Raw genomic sequence first — 18,348 nt, forward strand, 5'->3', positions numbered from 1 at the left:
TCATGTTTTCTTTCCTTAACTTCAGTAAGAAAATAAGTAAGCTAAATCTCTTGGTTAAAGACAACAAAGAAACCAACAGAGAGACAAGTCAGTCCATCAAATTTATCCAAATATTTGGGACGTATTTGAATGGAAATGTTGCCAAAAGAGAGAGGTAAAAATCTGGATTCTAAATTTCTAACAGTAGAGGCTGAAGCAGGGTGTATTCACAGTCAAGAACTTCTAGGCGACACAGTGAATTCCAAGCTAGCCTGTACTAAGTAGCAAAGCCCACACGGTGGTGGCAGGTGTCGCATGATGCACTCACCAGAGATGTATTTAGTTAGGTCTGAGGAAGTAAATGCCATACATCAAGAGATGCAGAGAAGTAAATAGACCAGTGATTGCATAGAGAACATTTGGGGGGGGGGGACAAACAAACAACAAAACCAGATAGGCATCATTACCATTAGAGAAAAATGATCAGTTAAGGGGCAGAGGTCAACTTAAAACTCAGACTCAATAAAAACAAAAAGGTTAAACATAATCAATAGACATAGTTGTCTAAAATGACCTAATTCAATCTATTTCTAGCCACTTTCCTCCCTGAAAGAGTATTTCTAAGGTGTAAATCTGGATTTCCTTTTCAATATGCACCCTTCACTGGGCCATTTACCAGCCCATACAAACATCAGCATTTCTTCCACATCTGAAGCACAATCCTCTCATGTTCTCATGCCTGACCCAAAATGAACTTGTATAGGGTGTGTATGCGTGTGTGTGTGTGTGTGTGTGTGTGTGTGTGTGTGTGTGTGTGTGTGTGATGTATCTAAGACAGGTACACTCCATATGGCTCAGCCTGGCCTTGATCTCAAAATCCCTCTGCTCCGGACTCTGCTGAGATTACACATGTGTCACCATGATCAGCCTCCTTCCCATGCTTCCATAACATCTTGAGTGTCTATGAAGACTGACTTAGCCACCCTCATCATCTATGCTGTTTCCAAGGGTCCTCACATGCTAATTTTCTTTTTAAATATGTCTTTCTTTCCTGAGTTAAGATCTGTTTACAAGAGGGATAGACCGTGCCCTGGGTTATGTCTACACAACACCACTTTGCCTTCGTTTTTTTTTTTTTTTTTTTTTTAAACAAGAAGTATTTTAATCATTTCCAAAGAAAGAAGGTACAGGGATTCAGATTTAAAAACACAACATTAAAAGTGTGTTTCACTAGAAGTGAAAAACAGAACAGAAAATGCAATTTTTTTGATCATCCATCAAAAGCTCTGTATCTCTTTTGCAAGCACAAGCTTCCAAGATCAACTTGTTCTTTATCTCCCTCTAGCTGGACAGGGCAAATCCCTCCCCCTCCCCCTCTCTTCTCTCAGTCACACTGTGTGGGTGCTGAAGGCCCTGAGCAGACCAATGAACAGAACTGTCCTTTAAGCCAGCAGCCCACAGGCAGTGGCACCCAGGGCAGCCACAGAACTGGCATTGTTTCCACGGTCTCAGCAAGAAGGAGTCGAAAGCCGACCCTCTGCACAAATCAGAGTCAAACGTAGAGAGGGAGGAAGGGCTCCTGGGCCCAGGGAGAAGGACCTTTCTCTACTACTATGGTTCTTCAAGCTCCTCTACTAAGCTCCAACAGGATATGAAGCACATAGCATCTACACAAATCGGGGGAACTGTGGTGGATGGAGACAAGAGTGATAAACAGGGACTAAATGAGTGTGATAATGTATAGGACCATGCTGGAATTTCAGCTCTTCACATGGCTGCCAGCCCCACAGAGCACAGCACAGCAAGAACCAAGACAGCCACTCCAGACTGCTGCACCTGGGGCATCGCCAGGCCTTTCCCTAGGTCCCACAGCAAGTGTCAGATCCCATTCCATGTATGATACATAGGAGGGAAGACAATCACAACTTAGCTGTGTGGGTCAGTGCTGGCCCCAAGCACAGGGACTTCACAAACATCAAATAAGACTCAAAGTTCCCAGGAAGCAGCAGTGCAGACAGGCCAAAATGAGAGATCCCTCCACTTAAGGCCAGACCAGTTTCACAGTGGCAAAGGGACATTGCCATGGGAAAAGACCAAACTGTAGACAGTAATATGGGGAGAAACAGGGTGGTTTGAACTCACATTTTTTTTGTTTGTTTGTTTGTTGGTTTGTTTTGTTTTGTTTGTGGATCTGCTCCATCTCTCCCCGTGGCTGTGGTTCCCAAAGTAACAGCCTTTCTGAGACAAAGCTGAGAATTAAGGTGGGCTTGGAGGCAATCATGGCCAGCAAGAGCGTAGCCATCTTGAGTCTCTTGCGTTAATTTTAAGCATGGGCTCTGCTATCATTTTGCATTTCCTACAAGACAAAGCCAATAGCACTGAGCACACCATGCAACTTTATTAGGCTGTGACTAGTAACGTAATTGGAGTTTTCTGCATCACAGCTTCGCACACGCACAGATGGAAACCACACTTCGCACACGCACAGATGGAAACCACACTCTTTGAATTCCCTTAGTAACCATGATTCAGACTTCATCATTCAATACAAAGATATTAAATATTAATGAAGTATTAGACATGAGGCACAAGGAACCAGGTTCTGGGAGGCTCTCTGTGGCGTTCTAACAAAGTACTACAGATACAGCAACTTAAACCAACACAAATTTATTACCTGGATAGTCCACGAGATCAGAAGTCTAGTTAGAATGTGCAGAAGCTATAATCAACCTGTCCACAGTGCTGCATTTCTTCAGGGGACTCTAGAGGAGAATCTACGCTACACCCATCCTAGAAGTCAAGCAAGTACACTCCCTAGATTTTGGCTTCCTCCCATCTTCAAAGTTCCCACTGGTGGAATCAGTCCTCACTCTGTCCTTGCTTCTGACATCATTAGAAATTGCTAACTTTCTGCACCATTCTCATTTTAGAACCCCTGAGATTGGATTAGGCCAATTTGGATAATCTCAGATAATCTCCTTATTTAAAAATTAGATGGTTATCAACCCACTTTTCTCAAGGCAATGTACCAAACATATTTATAGTTCTGGGGATTAACCTCTAGGTATCTTTGGGGAGCCATTATCCTGACTACCTTATTGATGGAGACCATAATTAATAAAAGACTTAGTATTATATTTTATTATCTCAAAGAAGTCTGCTAATAGGGACATGGAAAAGAGCATGAGAGTCATACTGGACCCTGAGATCATATTATCCTGGTAAAGGGCCAGGTATTGCTCTAAAATTAGATGACATTGAAATTAGGGTCTTAAAAAGGCTGTACTTTCTTACCAGGCTAATGAGACGAGATAATATTTGATAGAAGTAATTCTGAGCAAAGACGACAGTAGGCAAAAATGCTTATGTGCATAAAACAGCAAGACAAGTTAATACAAATTGAAAGAGTTTTAAATGCTGTGCTGTGAAAGACTGCGTATCATACTAAGATAGAAACAGAGAAGAAAGACAGAAAGAGACCACTAGAGGAAAAAAATCTCTGTTTAGCATGTAGAAGATCCTAGACTTCATCTCAAAAGTAGTAATTAACACATAAAGGTATTCACAAGCAACAAACGAACAAGTATTTCAGTTTGAGGGTCGATTCTTCTAACTTAAGACCACGTGAGACCAGTGATGAGGGATGCAGCTTTGCTTACCTCAAGAACCGTTGAGACTGAACTGATAGAGTTTCAGAGAAGATGGAGGAAAACATCAGCTAACACATGATGAGAAGGATTTGAGAACTGGGTGAGTGATTGGCTTTGGAATGTGGAAGGGAAGCAAGCTTTAGGGTGACTCACAGGATTGGAATAACAGACAGTCCAGATCAAAATGCAATCGCCAGGAGAGAAGTGTGTTTAAGGTTAAAGTAAAACCAGGCTCTGTTGGAGATGGGTTTATATTAAGATGGTTGCAAGAAATCCATGTGAAGGTTCCCAGGCCTGGCTAAAGCATAGTTAACTGTATTTGATTTAAGAGAGGTGTGAGCTGTATATGTCCATGTGAGACATACCCATACAATAGTAGTGGTTGAGTATATAGCAAGAAGGGAAGTGGAGCATGGACAGAACTGGAGCAATCACTAATACCCATAGCATGGGCAGAAAAATATCCTGCCCAAGGAAGCAAGAAATAATATGGAATATGAAAAAAAGGTCACAGAATTCTGAGGAGGAGACTTTGGAGAGGAATGGTCAAAGGTCTACCATCAAAGGAAGGTCAAACATGAAAACAGTGAACAAAAGCCATTGGATGTGATGAAGAGGAGAACACTGCTGACCTTAGCTACTATCTTTGAAGAAGTGCAAATGAAACCTAAGTGTGGTGGGCTAGAGAATAAACAATAAGTTCAGAAGGTGATTTCCATGGAAGTAGCTCTGAAGGAAAGACACGGGAATAATTAAAATCTTAAGAGGTTTACTGTGTTGCATTTTATGTAGCAGATGAAGAGAGAAAAGATTTCACATCTTCCTTCCCCATAAAATTCTTCACCACAGTTTCAAAAACAATTGACGGATTCTTTCTCAGAAGTCTCATGAAACAGTATACACTGCTGTGAATGTCTCAATAACAGAAAGGAAAAAAATTCAAGTCTCCTGTGTAGCCATAGGCAAACGAATGTTTTTTATGTATGCAGACATGAATGAGCAAAAAAGGCTGGTTGATTGACCAAACTTTGGAACCATAAAATTCTCACATATGAGGGCTGAAATATGGATTTCCAGTGTGTCCCCTCGTCACTGGACACCAAGAAATATGACACACAAGCAGTATTCAATATATTTCTTTATAACCAACAAACAAAAACTGGCAGAACATTTCTCACCATAGGGATTTAATTTTCATTAGAACGTTTTCTTTATTGCTCACACCACCCTTTCTAATAAGTAACCTAAAGTGAAAAAGTCCCCAAGAGATGATTCTTTGGAGAGAGATTTAGTTTGTTGTGCAATTCCTTCCGCCCCACCCCATCAGCACTGGGTGATCACAGGCAATACTTTCTCCACATATCCAGCCTTGTGAGGGAAGGGAATAGAAGAGCAGTGCTTGGAGAGCTTGGCACATTCCTTCTTAAAGTCTTGGATATCTAGTTTTCATCGATTGTAGATGGAAGCTAAAAGAGATGCCTCCTTAGATCCTGAAAGAAGAAAGACAGCTGTGTCAGCAGGTCTACCTCCGTCAGCAGTAAGGGTGAGAGCAACTGCATTCTGGGTACAAGATGTGGGTCCTGTGGTCAAAAGCCACCATCCCAAATCAACTACACATCAGATCTTAGGAATGAATTCCTGTAGAAAATCTCTCAACAGGAAAGATGTCATGAGGGGAGGTCCACAAAGGTAGGCTCGGGTCCTGAACAAGGAAGTTAAACATGTGACAAGCAGTGATGCAGAAGAAGAGTACTTTCCATCCCTATGGGACAGAAGGAGGGGCTCCACCCAGGAGTGCAGATGGGAAATCTTGAGTGTGTGAAACAAGGCTGTGACAGTAGGTCACAGGAGATACAGTGGTGGGTTCAAGGGACATTTCAAAAGCAGGACAAACAAAACTTGTTGCCTAACAGCGGGGAGACAAAAGTCAGAATGAGGCAAAGGGTGAGTCTCAGGAAGAAGGTGATAGCATCCATGGACAGAGCATCCAGGAAAAGAGGGCCTAGGAAGGGGGAATTGAAAGGTCATCCCTTTATAGATACAATTTTGTCATCGATGTAGATTCAGTCGGATGCTCTTATTGATCTGATATGTTGCAGCCAGATCCATTATTGAAGTCTTAACATTTTTGTACAAGAAACCAACTAGGTAGTACATACTAATTTAAGACAGGGTCTACCCTAACAGCCTGCTGCATTCTTTTTCCCATTTGTTTTAAGTTGTTATGAAAGCAAAGCAACCTCAAGGAGCCAGCATCCCATAATGCTCTCTCCACTTAGTAAAGGAAAGGGGATCTAATAGCTTAAGGAGAAACTGAGTTAAGTCTGACAATTGTCCAAGAAGGTATCTTGGTGTCTAAGAGAATAGAGTTTTTTCTACGTAACTGTCGATTTTTATTCCTGCTTGAATGTTCTGTCTCTCCCTTCCAGTCCTAACAGCTAAATTAAGAAAAATCTCAGTTATACAAAAAATAATGAGCAGTGGTGATTCATAAGTGACTCACAGTTCTTAATAAGCCGTAATTTTCCTTATTTCCTAGACTGTTTTTAAATACAATATTCTAAAAAATTACTTTCCTTTCTTCTACTAAAATATCATCTAAAATGTGGTTGTCAGAGATCTATACATGTACGTATTTGTGCTAATTCAGATATGCCAGGGTTATCCTCCTTTCATTTAATAATGGCCCACAGCTTCTCTTGATGTTCACATGCACTCATTTACTATGTACATCTAAATAGAAGCATGGGATCCCACCTTGTACATCTTTGTATTTAGTATTTAATGCCAAAATAATTGTATGGTTGGATGACCCATGTTTATGCCACATCCAACATAGTCCTTGAAATATCAGACAATTTAATTAGTGGTATTCTGATTATGTGTTATAGAACATGATTTTAATTCACATTTCTATGATAAGTAATAATGTAAATTTTTTCATACTTTTTGGCCATTTAGATATCATGTTTGTTCTGTTTTTATGCAGAAATATCTGAATGAAACATTTTAAAAGAGGAGAGATTGGGCTGATGGCATCAGAGGTTTCAACCCATGGTCACTTGGCTCCATTTTTTTTCCCTGAGCAGAAGGAGAACAATACAGCAAGAATCATGTGCCAAATTCAAGGTGCTCATTGCAGCATGGAAGGAGAAAGATGGGAAATGGTCCAGAGTAAGACACATCTTTTCAACTCACAGTCTATCGATGTGGATTTATTGATGCATTCACCCACTGATTAGGTCAGAGCCCTCATGACCCATCACCTCCCAATAGTGCTGCCCAATGGGGACCAAGCCTTACACACATGAGCACTTGACAGGATACTTCATACCCAAGCAGTCTTTCTTATTTGGGAAATACTTTCTCAAATCTTTTGCACATTTTTAGATTTCCTGATATTGTCTGCATGAGAGTGTGGGTGTTCCATGGCGTGTGGGTAAAGATAAGAGGACAATGTTCAGAGTCAGCCTTCTCCTTCCCCCTCAGTGAGGGAGGGTCCCTTTTGCTTGTGCAGCACTGTGCACACCTAGCTACCAGGTCCTTGAGCTTTGAGACAACTCTCCTGTTTCCACCTTTCTTATCACCACAAGAGTGCTGGGATTACAGATGTGAACAACCACATCTGACTTTTTTATGTATGTTTCTAGGGACCCAACTCAGATAATCAGGCTTGTGTGCCAAGAACTTTTCCCACAGTTGTCTTATTGCCCCGCTTTGGTCTATTGTTAAAGGCAGCTTACCTTGTCCTTCTTGAAATTAGATGCATTTCAGTATGAAACTCTTATGTCAACACATACGTTACCTTTTACAGACACTGTCTCACCATTCTTTGCTATAATCTCCCATACATGGAATTGGAAATGAATCTTACATGCCTTGGAGCTGCTGCTCTCCGGTGGACTTCTTTACCTGTTCTTTCTCTAGTGAATGCTCATAGCTGTTCAGTGCATAAATGTTCTCTTTGAATCTAGAATCTTCTGCCTGTTGAATTCCAATAAATGTAACCGATATTTAACTTCTTAATTACATTAACTGAAATAGATTCTTTTTATATAAACAACACTAACGTGTTCTTTAATATCTTCTTTTTCATTTCAGTGCATATATTTTCATTCATGTGCATATGTGACACATATTATTTATTTTAAAATGTTATTCAGGTTGTTCTGTGAAATTTATTTCACTGGAGCTTTGAACTAACTGAGCATTTTATTTCTTCAAATGTCTGTTTTCTTAAAAATTTCTTTTCTTGAAGTCTTGAAATGTTTTCAAAAACCCCTCTCTTGGGTTGAAGAGATAGCTCAGTTGTTCAGAGCTCTGACTGCTCTTCCAGAGGACCCAGGTTCAATTCCATACATGGCAGCTTACAACTGTCTGTAACTCTAGTTCCAGGGGATCTGACATCCATGGCAAAATACCAATGCACATAAAATAAATATAAATAATTTTAATCCCCTTTCTCTGAGTTCCATGACTCTGTCACTCTTGCAGCTCTATCTCCCCCACAGCCTCAGGTCTCTGGCCCATCCTGAAATGAATTCATCAGCTCAGGGCTTCTGTCTTCTGTTGTTTCATGGTGCATCCAGTAGTCAGCGCAGAATATTAAAGTGACAAAGCACAAACATGGCCCCGTAGTCATGTGCTATCTGATGCCTTTCCGGACCTTCATCTTCTTCTTGATAATCCAAGACCTGAGCAACAAGATGATTATGATGACAAAGAGAAGGAAAATGAGGATGAGGATGAGGAGGATGATATGATGATGATGGGAAGAATGATGATAATAATGGTGACAATTGGTTAGACTTTTTTTAAAAATGAGTTACCCATAGGTGCTTCATTCATTTCCCTACTTTCAAACAGTGAGCGCCTGGCTCCAGCTTTCTCTTGGGATATGGTATGGGTTTTTTTGTTTTGTTTTGTTTTGTTTTGTTTTGTTTTTGCGTTTTGCTTCATAAATAGCAAATTCTTGACCATCATATTCAATCCCAGATGCATGGCCTAGCAGGTATTTAGTTTATTTCTGTGTGTTTCAATGTTTATATTATCCTTCCTTCAATAGTGCTATTATTGATATTCATGGAAAGTATCTATGAACCACAACAATTACCTGCATACCAAGATATACCCAAAGACACAATAAATGGCACTCACATTTTGGTGGAAATCAACAACTGTCTAATTGGGCTTAAGATCCACTCAACAGGAAGGAAATAATACCTAGAGCTGGAAATACAACCAGTTTCTGGAATAGCTCTGCCATGAGGACTAGCTTCCAGCAGTGCAGGGCTTAATGGTGATCCAATGGAGTCAGTGAACTAAGACTTTTTATCTGAAGGAGGAAGGGAAAAGACACACACACTTTCTTGATGATTTCCTTCTGACTTTTTCTTTATTCATCTATTTCTATTTTTCTCTACATCTTCCCTGGTGTTTTCCTTGTTCTTGATGTTTTCTTCTAACTAACTTTATTTTTTCCCTTACAGCTTATATACCCCAGTAGAATCTTTTAAGCAATATAAAATTTACAATGTGGTTATATTCTATTTTTTCACATGAATGATTACAATGAGTGTAAGTAAAAACTGGCATGTTTTCCATATCTCTTACATGATTAAACATTTTACATATTACAGGTAAAAAAAACAAGTTGTCCAAAGAACCCACATATATTCCTATCCAAGCAACTTGTTGTAGATTAGCAAAGTGTGAACAAGTAAGGTATTTTTCTCAGCCAGTTCTTTTGTTGGCAGTCTGCATTTTGGGGTTACAAGGAAAAGACCAATCATTTTATTACTTATCTTGAATGATAATCTTGAATGATAAGAAATATGAGAAGAATCACAAATCTAAACTTTTATATATGAAAAAGAATCAGTTAACTCTATTTTAAATTTTCAGGGTGCAAACCCACTCATCAACAGTTTTTTTATATCAGGAAGCTGAGGGTAGAAATGGGCACAAGGAATTAATCATCTTTTATCATTAACCCATCCTAACAGGAAAGGTATGCCAGCTAATATTAACGGGGCTGCTTTGTTTCTGATCTCTAACCTATCTATCACTCAGCTGTGTGTCCTTGTGAACTTTAAATTGTTTTCTAAGGGTTTTATTTTTTTTAGCCTCAAAGCTATTATCAAAACATCTTAACCTAACTTGAAATCACTTTAAGGCTTTGTTTCAGCTATGATACACTCTGAAACCCATGAACACATCTTCAAACATTAAGATTAAAATAACTTAAGCTTCCTGGGCTACTAGGACTCAATTGTTTTTCTTAATCATTAACCTAAGCCACAGTCTACATGGCTCATCAATAGAAACTCATGTGTTCTTGCTGTGTGACACTTCTTTGTACTTATTTTCAGTCACCAAAACTCTATTTTAACCAACATTATTATCAATTAAACAGTACAGCTTAAGATGAAATCATCTTCCTAATAATCCACAGGTAAAAGTGCCCAGTAGAATGAGATACACCAAGAGATGATCATACTGCATTAAGGGAAGTTGGGACCTCCCCAGGCCCATTCACACCCTGCCAGATACCAGAGAAAAATGGCAGCAACAAGCATACAAAGACACGGCAGTAGCAAGAAACATTATGGAACTGAGGCTCTTGGGGCCCTGCCTATCCAAGATTTACCCCTCAGGGGTTTTGTTTACTGGTGGGCCAATCCCCTGATGTCAATTGCCATCTGCTGCTCCTCTGATATGGCCATCAACCCTAGAGGCTAGTGATGTTATGGACCTTGGAAAATAATCTACTACAGCCACTTTGCTTAGTAAAAAGTAGCCCTTACTACTTTCTAAACCTTAACTTGGTGCGCACAGGTTAAGGGCGGCTCACACTCCTCATCAAAGTAACCTCTCTTGTCAAAGTTTACTTGAGCACCTTGGCTTGACTTGAAGCCTTTAAAAATCAACAAAACTAGCCGGGCGTGGTGGCGCACGCCTTTAATCCCAGCACTTGGGAGGCAGAGGCAGGCGGATCTTTGTGAGTTCGAGGCCAGCCTGGGCTACCAAGTGAGCTCCAGGAAAAAGGCGCAAAGCTACACAGAGAAACCCTGTCTCGAAAAAACCAAAAAAAAAAAAAAAAAAAAAAAAAAAAAAAAAAAAAAATCAACAAAACTATCACTAGACTAGGAGCCTAGGTTAGTTATTTCTGGGTTGCAAAGTAAAGAGTAATTTAAATCACAAAGAAGGGATGAGAACCTCAAATTCACAAATTTGAAGCTTACTCTGTTTAATCTCCTGAGGGTTCCTAGGTGATGTTGAAGGACACATGAGTAAAGGGATGCACTATTGTTGGGAGTTCATCCTCCTTCAATCACAGCAAATTCTAGGGGCAGAAGCTAGCTCAGCTCTTGCTGCACAAACATAAGGACCCAAGTTTGATCCCCAGCACACACATAAATGGGTGTATGGGTGTATGTACATAGATGAGTGTGCTCCCAGCTCTAAGAACACAGAGACAGGGGGATCTCTGAGGTTCCCTGGCCACCTGCCTACCAGAATCAGACATCCCCAAGCCCTAAATAAGTGATTCTGTCTCAAAATGACAAGGCAGATGGCTGGTGAGGAAGGATATCCAAGGTTGACCTCTTACCTCCATACACACCCTCCACACATAGTCATACTCATGCACATGCATATGCACATGTACAAACATAAATGTCCATACATATGGGCACATGCACACTTGTATAACTTCACACACATGAACACACATGCACATGCACTAGTCCTGCCATTGTGGATTGCACAAGAACCAAAGCTAAGGTATTATTGTACAGAAGAAATTCAGATCTGATGGTCACAAGCTGATCCTGAGATTCTGAACAGTGACAGCAAAAGGAGAAAAGAGGTCCAGAATGGCTGCCCCTTCTAGGTTCCCTGACATCCTCCCCTGCCATCCTATTCTTTAGAGTCCCATTAGAATGTCTTAGCACTATTTTTTAAACTGAGTTATGCCCGTGTTTATCTTGTTTGTTTTTTAAAAGGAAATATCAGCCTTGCAGCATGGTGCTAATGCTGTCAAACCTTTCCATAAAGGATGCTACAGAAAGACTGAGTCCCACAGCCTTGCCCTCCCAGCTCCCTTCCTCCCTCCCTGTCTCCCATTCAAGCTCCAGGAAACCTCTTCTCTTCCTGTCTCTCTCCAAAGGCACCTCAACAGCTGTGAGCTCATGACCTAATTGTTCTAATGGCATTCCCAAGGTCCCCTGCTCAAGGCCAGAGAAATCACAGCCCTTTGGACCTCCAGCCAGTAATTCATGGTACTTAGTCAAACTCCCTTCCGTCCTGCGGCCCCCCTCCGCTCCCCTCCTCCTGTCCTCTTGCTCTCACTCTCTGCTCTCTCCTCACACCAGTCTGAAGCAGCTTGATCACCTGCCAACTGGTATTGATTTTTGCTTCCCAATCTCCAGGCTGGATGGAAGGAAAAGATTAAAAACAGTTTGTCAGTTTGAAGTTGAATAAGAATTCGGCACAAGGGACGTCTCAGAAATGTGAGGAAGTGGCGGGGGAGGCCGGGGTGTGGGCAGTCAAGGCCGAGGAAAGTCCTCAGGGAGTTTAACCCTTCATCACAACAGACCCCAGCTTTTTTTTTTCTTTAAAGAGAATTGTGCTACAATCTCACACACTCCCCCTTTCCTGTGTTTCACAGACTCAGACCCTCTCAGGATTTGCTCTCGGCCGGCAGCAGCCACTGAAGTTTAGCAGAGACTCTCCCAGGTCCTGGGACACTCGCCTCTTTCTCTTACTGAAGCCCGCAGCCACAGTAAGTTCACAGGCAAAGTTCCAGCTCCTTCCTGCAGGGTCCCCTGGTCCTTACAGGGAGGCAGTATCTCTCTAGGTGTCATCTCTCTCTGTGCTCTGTGACTGTAGGCGTCCCTGGCCCTGTGCCTCTGAGCTCTGCCAATGGCCTCTGTTAGTATTCATTGTGCAGGGTCAGATGTTGTCCTTGTCAAGACAGAGTAGGGGGACTTCAAAAAAAATGAGCTTCTCCAGCTCATGAAGGATCCTTTTTGGTTGTTTTGTCTGCTGTAGAGATGACAGATTGTTTACAAGCATCTGTAGAAAACCTGAAGGGCTGGAGCACGAAGAATCAGCGTGTGCAGGAGTCAAATCCAGGGCACTAACATTTTACTCACCGAGAGCCAAGTCACTGGTCTCCTAGAGTTTAGGGGCCGAATTGACATGGTTCTCTTTTTGCCTCAATCTTCCTGGCGAGCAGGACAACTACACACAAGGCAGGCACACTCACAGCCACTCACAGAGGCAGAAAATGGGGGACTCCTGTGTGAAAAATCAGTGTTTCGGCTGGGCACTCAAGATGTAGAGCCTGGTGGATCTCTGAGTTTGAGGTCAGCCTGATCAACATAGAGAGTCCCAGGTCAGGTAGGGGTACAGAATAAAACTCTGTCTCAAAAATATAAAATAAATTAAAAATAAAACTGAGTCAGTATATAAAAGAAAATACTCCACTAAGAAGATACAATCCCCGGTCCTTTCCCCAGTCATTTCTACATGGCTTTGTGCTTAATGGGCTGTGCAATGTATAGCAAAAGCAGAGAGAGTCAGCCTCGCTACAGCTCCTGTCTCCAGGGTGGACTGTTCTAATCGGCCTCCCCACTCCGCACAATAGGATTTGCCACTGGGTAGTAACTGTGTCTCACTGAGTTCAAGGACGTCCCTTCTGTAGAACACACCTCGGCATGTTCGGTTAGGTGGAATTTCATCGGGACAGCAAAGGTAAGCAAGCACCCGTTGAAACTGGCTGAGCATCAGGAGCACCGGTCCCTCTTGTGGCAGGACTGAAACTGGACGAATAAGTCAGCATCTCTTGTTCTTCCCTCTAGTCTTGCTGATGGAAAGGGCTGACTAGTGCAGTTGTTACTTCCTCTTGGTCCCCCCACCCCTTCCTCATCTCATAGGAGGTACCACAGCAGCTTCCCTTTCTCCAGAATCCTTGATATGTGGCCTCTAGTTTTGTTTTGTTGTTGTTGTTGTTGCTTTTCCTTTTTTGGTTTTTCAAGACAGGGTTTCTCTGTGTAGTTTTGGCTCCTGTCCTGGGTCTCACTCTGTAGATCAGGCTGGTCTCAAACTCACAGAGTTCCACCTGACTCTGCCTCCCGAGTGCTGGGATTAAAAGTGTGCACCACCGCTGCCCGGCCCTAGTTTATCTTTTTAACACACTCTAACCTTATTCTCAATCTTGAGTGTTTCTGGAAGAGTACCTTCTTCAAATTGCTGTTGTAGCTGTGGGATTACTCCATGCTTCTCCGAGCCTGGTCTTTATCCTGCTTCTCTTTGGATCATGTCTTTATTACTTCTATAATGAACTGCATATTCTTTGGCAAAGAAGATGGGATTAAAATCTCATTTGGAAAAAAAAATGTCATTTGGCCCTGGAAATAACTGCTACATAAAAAAGATCAGAAAACATTCCTCCCAGTAGGTAGATAAATGGACGCCAGGATACTATATCTATTCCAACCTCAAGCAGCCATCCATCCTTCTCCTAAATGCATTTGTGTAGGACAGCAGTTCCCTGTTACATTGTAATAAATTACCACAAGTGTGGTACCTTAACAGCACAAATATATTCATTTACAGCTCTGGAACCCAGAAGCTAAAAATCTGTTTACTGGATAAAACTCAGCCTGACTGCCGATGGTGCTGGTTCCCACCGCAGGTGGCTTGGGAGCAGCTCTTATCTTGCCTTGTTTAGTTTCTGGAAGTCTCTTTGACTTCTGGGCTTCTGCCAGAGTCACTATTACCTACTGTTTCTGTCATCGAGTCTCCAATACCACCTGACCTTCCTGTCTCCAACGACTATACTGGGAACCTTCAGATAATTCAGGGTAATTTTCCCTCTTCCAGATCCTCACCTAAATAACTTCTAGAAAGTCTCTTCTGCTATGTCAAGTCACAAACCTCACATGTTTTAAGGACTGGGACAATAACATTTAACCTATCGCTCCGCCTATTTGTTCATATAGTGTAAAAGTATATTCATTAAATATGAAACTGTCGAGCTTGGCCTGTTGTTACTCCAGCACTCAGAAGGCAGAGACAGGGTTGCCATAAGTACAAGCTGGTCTAGTGCACATAGCGAATTCTATAATTACATACCAAAACATGTCTTTAAACGATCTTAAGGGCATGGGAGGGGGGGAGAATGCACTAGTATAAAGAGAAAAAAGGGAATTGTGGTGCAAGAAGGGATCAATTGGGGTGGTGGGGGAGAAACAGGGTAAAAGGGGGAAACGGAGAAGGAAGAACAACACTAAGAACTGTTGAATAATGTACTGCTGAAACCTACTACTGCAGAAGTTTCCTGAAATATCCTTATACACATGCATAAAAGTAGCTAAAATGGAATTTATCCTGCAACAGGGCAACAATGTCCCTATTAGATACCAAAGAATAACAAAAACATCCAATGCCAAGAATGTGTTACTTTTGATGATTCATTGGCTAGCGAGATCCCAAACACATCCATGTCATTACAAGTCATTGCCAGTGCTCTTGGTTATTCTCTATAACATGACAATAAGATCCTGTTGCTGAAAATAGCATATTCTTGAATCATAGAACATGAAGAAATCAAGCTTGAACTGACTTGGAAGCTTCATCTCTGCTGGCTAGCTTTCATATTGCTGGAAGGGGCTGTGCTCCCCGTCAGAGAAGAAATGAAGCATCAGTCTTACCCAGCTGTGAGCCCTGAAAGCTACAGCTCTTGGCCTGGGAAGACCTTGACCACTGGTACAACAGTGGAATAAATGTCACAGGAATAGTCGGTCACTTTCTGATTGGATTTAAGGCTCTCTCCACAATATGAAACCCATATCTGGAACCATTATTGGGCCAAGAAACTATGACTAGACAGATTATAGACCTTAGGAAAGAACCTACTGCTACCATTCTGCTAGCTCAACATAGTATTAGCCTGACTCCTAAAAAGTTATTATTATATTCCTAGTCTAAGAAATCTCTCAACCTTCAATATACAAGCTCCTGTTTGCAATAGATAACAATCAATACAGGAACCCACAACTGGCCAAGGTGTATACCGTGAGAGACTACAGAACAGTCAACCCTTGATGGGACATGTATACCACACCACATTCCAAAGACCCGGGTATCATTGTAGAAGATGGGTGTAAAGAATATAAGAGCCAGAGACTGTGGATAACGACAAGGACTGGTGTCTTCTGGACACAGCAGGACAGCTGCACATATAAACATGGTCATCGCAGCAGGGACAAACCTTGGAAAGCCTAAACCAGGTCAAATCCCAGCCTGAGAGGGGACGCATGCAAAGTTCTACCTCTAAGTGAGAAGCTATTGGCAATCCTAGCTACTGGAAGTGAAAAGTTTAAGTTTCCTCTAGGGGTTTTACACTCCCCCACTCCCTGAAGCTGACCACACTCCAGTGGAAGGCCATACATCCAAGAATATTTGAGCAGCACAAATTGGCTTTGATGGGGGGGGGAAGGATATGAAGTTGGATATGTAGGGACATGAGGGTGAGTCTGAAAAGAGATGTGGAGGGATGAATATGATGAAAATACTTTGAAAGAAATTCTTAAATGCCAATAAAGACATGTATGAAAAAAATTAAAGATAAAATATTACAAAATAATTAACAACTATATATACTACACAAAACATCCATATAAAACAAATGTAGTAGACATTTATAATGTAGATTTTGTTGTTACTACTTTTCCTCTAGGGTCCACTTAGTTCAAACTTGAATTAGGGAAAGCCAGAATGTTGCTCTCGCTTATTCAATTCTTGATCCCATCCGGTCTGTTCTCTATAGTACAACTGTTAAAATGCAGCTCCACTCACAAAGCTACTGAACACATCTCTCTACCTCTACATGGCTCTGCAATCTTTTTGATATATTTGTTCCCATACTGACCTCCTGTTCTTGGAGGTCTACAAGGTTGGCATATAGCTTCTTTGCACAATTTCCTCTTTTCTGAGTGTTCTTCTACTTTACCACCTGTAAAGTGCTTCTTACTTCTCCATCAGAGTCCAGCTGAGGCAACATCAAGCAATGAACCTTTCTTGACATTGTCTTCATCTCTCCTGTCCTTCCTCGAGCTGGCTCACACTCTCTGTGAGTGTTGAATGTTTTCCCCTCCCCCTCACATCTCCTATCACACTGAGGATGTCTCAGTTGTTTTCACGAACAGACTAGAGCTATAAGGAAATTTTTATTTTAGTCTGAATCTTTTTCATATCTCATATGAACGAGGATACCATATCATATCAATGCTTCTTCATATCAATGCTTGGCACATCGTGGGTACTTTACACATTTCTTGGTAGAAAACACACAATACTGGTGTAATCCTCAAAGAACAATCTGATATTGACAATGCCTGGTGGTTCATGCAATGTGCCTTCCTTAGAATCAGAGTAGTGAAAATGGACCATTCCTACAAAACAAACTTTTATAATCATAGTAGGCCTATGTTTTAGAGACTGAAGCAGCAAGCAATTTTTCCACTAAATTATCTCAGTGACCCATTATGATGCATTAATTTTAAAAAAATGTATGTGTATAATTGTATATATGCACACACGTATGTATGGTTTTGGAATATGTGTGTTATGGGTACTTCCAGGTTTCCTGCATACCACTCCCTGCCTGTTTACACTTTTTCTAAGATGAAAACTTTTGATATTTAAAGGATTTCAATCCCATTCACTCCTTCAAGACAGTTATACACTAAACACATATAGAAGAAGAATACAACTCAGCAATTGGCCATGTACATAATATGACTCTGATGAGTTTTGCTTCTGTAGCTTTTGTACTTTGATTGGACATACATAGCATGATTGTTCCAATCACACTTTGAAACTAGACTCTAGTCGTAATCATGGCTTCTGTTGTGCACTAGTGCTAAGCACCAATCTGTGTCTGAGAAAAATGAATGTTCTCCTAGTGCTGTACTCTTTTGGACCCTTCAGCCAATTATCTACCATTCCATAATCCTCCACTGCACACTTATTCTTGAGGAAATACCTGCATTACTTGGCTCTGCATCTCCTATACAGTTCTGTCAAGAGAATAAAAACTATTATTTAGTCAGAATGTGAAAAATCTATGAATTCACATTGTATACACATACACAAGATATCTCAGGAAAGCTTCAGGCGGGTGGATGGGGAAAGGGTTGTGTTGGTTGATTTTATGTCAGCCTGACACAAGCTAGAGTCATTTGGGAAAAGGGGCTCTCAACTGAGAAAATGCCCCCAGAAGATTGGCCTACTGACAAGTCTTTAGTGCAGCTATACTTTGACATAAAGTCAGCAACATACTTTCAGTGTTTTTTATCACATGACACTGTTAACTCCTCTATGAAACAGGGTAGGGCATTGACCATCTTGATATCTCAAAACAAAATATCTTTAACCTGTTCCCAGCATAACAGCTCAGATGCACTACTTGCAATTTACATCGGGTTGGCAGAAGGTATCAGGTAGAGTGGATGCCTGAGTAAGATACAACCATGAGCACTGTTATTGACATAGTTAAATTAAAATGTTTGCTTTTGCCTAGTGACTTCTCTCATTTCATCAAGGTTATCACTATGGAAATTTTATCTTTAATATTTTTTAATATTAAATGTTTAATGTTTAAACATAAATTAAACATAAATGTTTAAAATATTTAAATATTAAATAT

At 41.1% G+C, this 18,348-nt stretch overlaps 1 pseudogene; it reads right to left on the reverse strand.

Moving 5' to 3' along the window:
* Window positions 1-1,285: 1,285 nt before the first annotated feature.
* LOC114689996 lies at window positions 1,286-15,893 on the reverse strand (annotated as a pseudogene).
* Window positions 15,894-18,348: the final 2,455 nt, after the last annotated feature.

Source organism: Peromyscus leucopus, chromosome 15 (genome assembly GCF_004664715.2).
Source record: "Peromyscus leucopus breed LL Stock chromosome 15, UCI_PerLeu_2.1, whole genome shotgun sequence".
NCBI lineage: Eukaryota > Metazoa > Chordata > Mammalia > Rodentia > Cricetidae > Peromyscus > Peromyscus leucopus.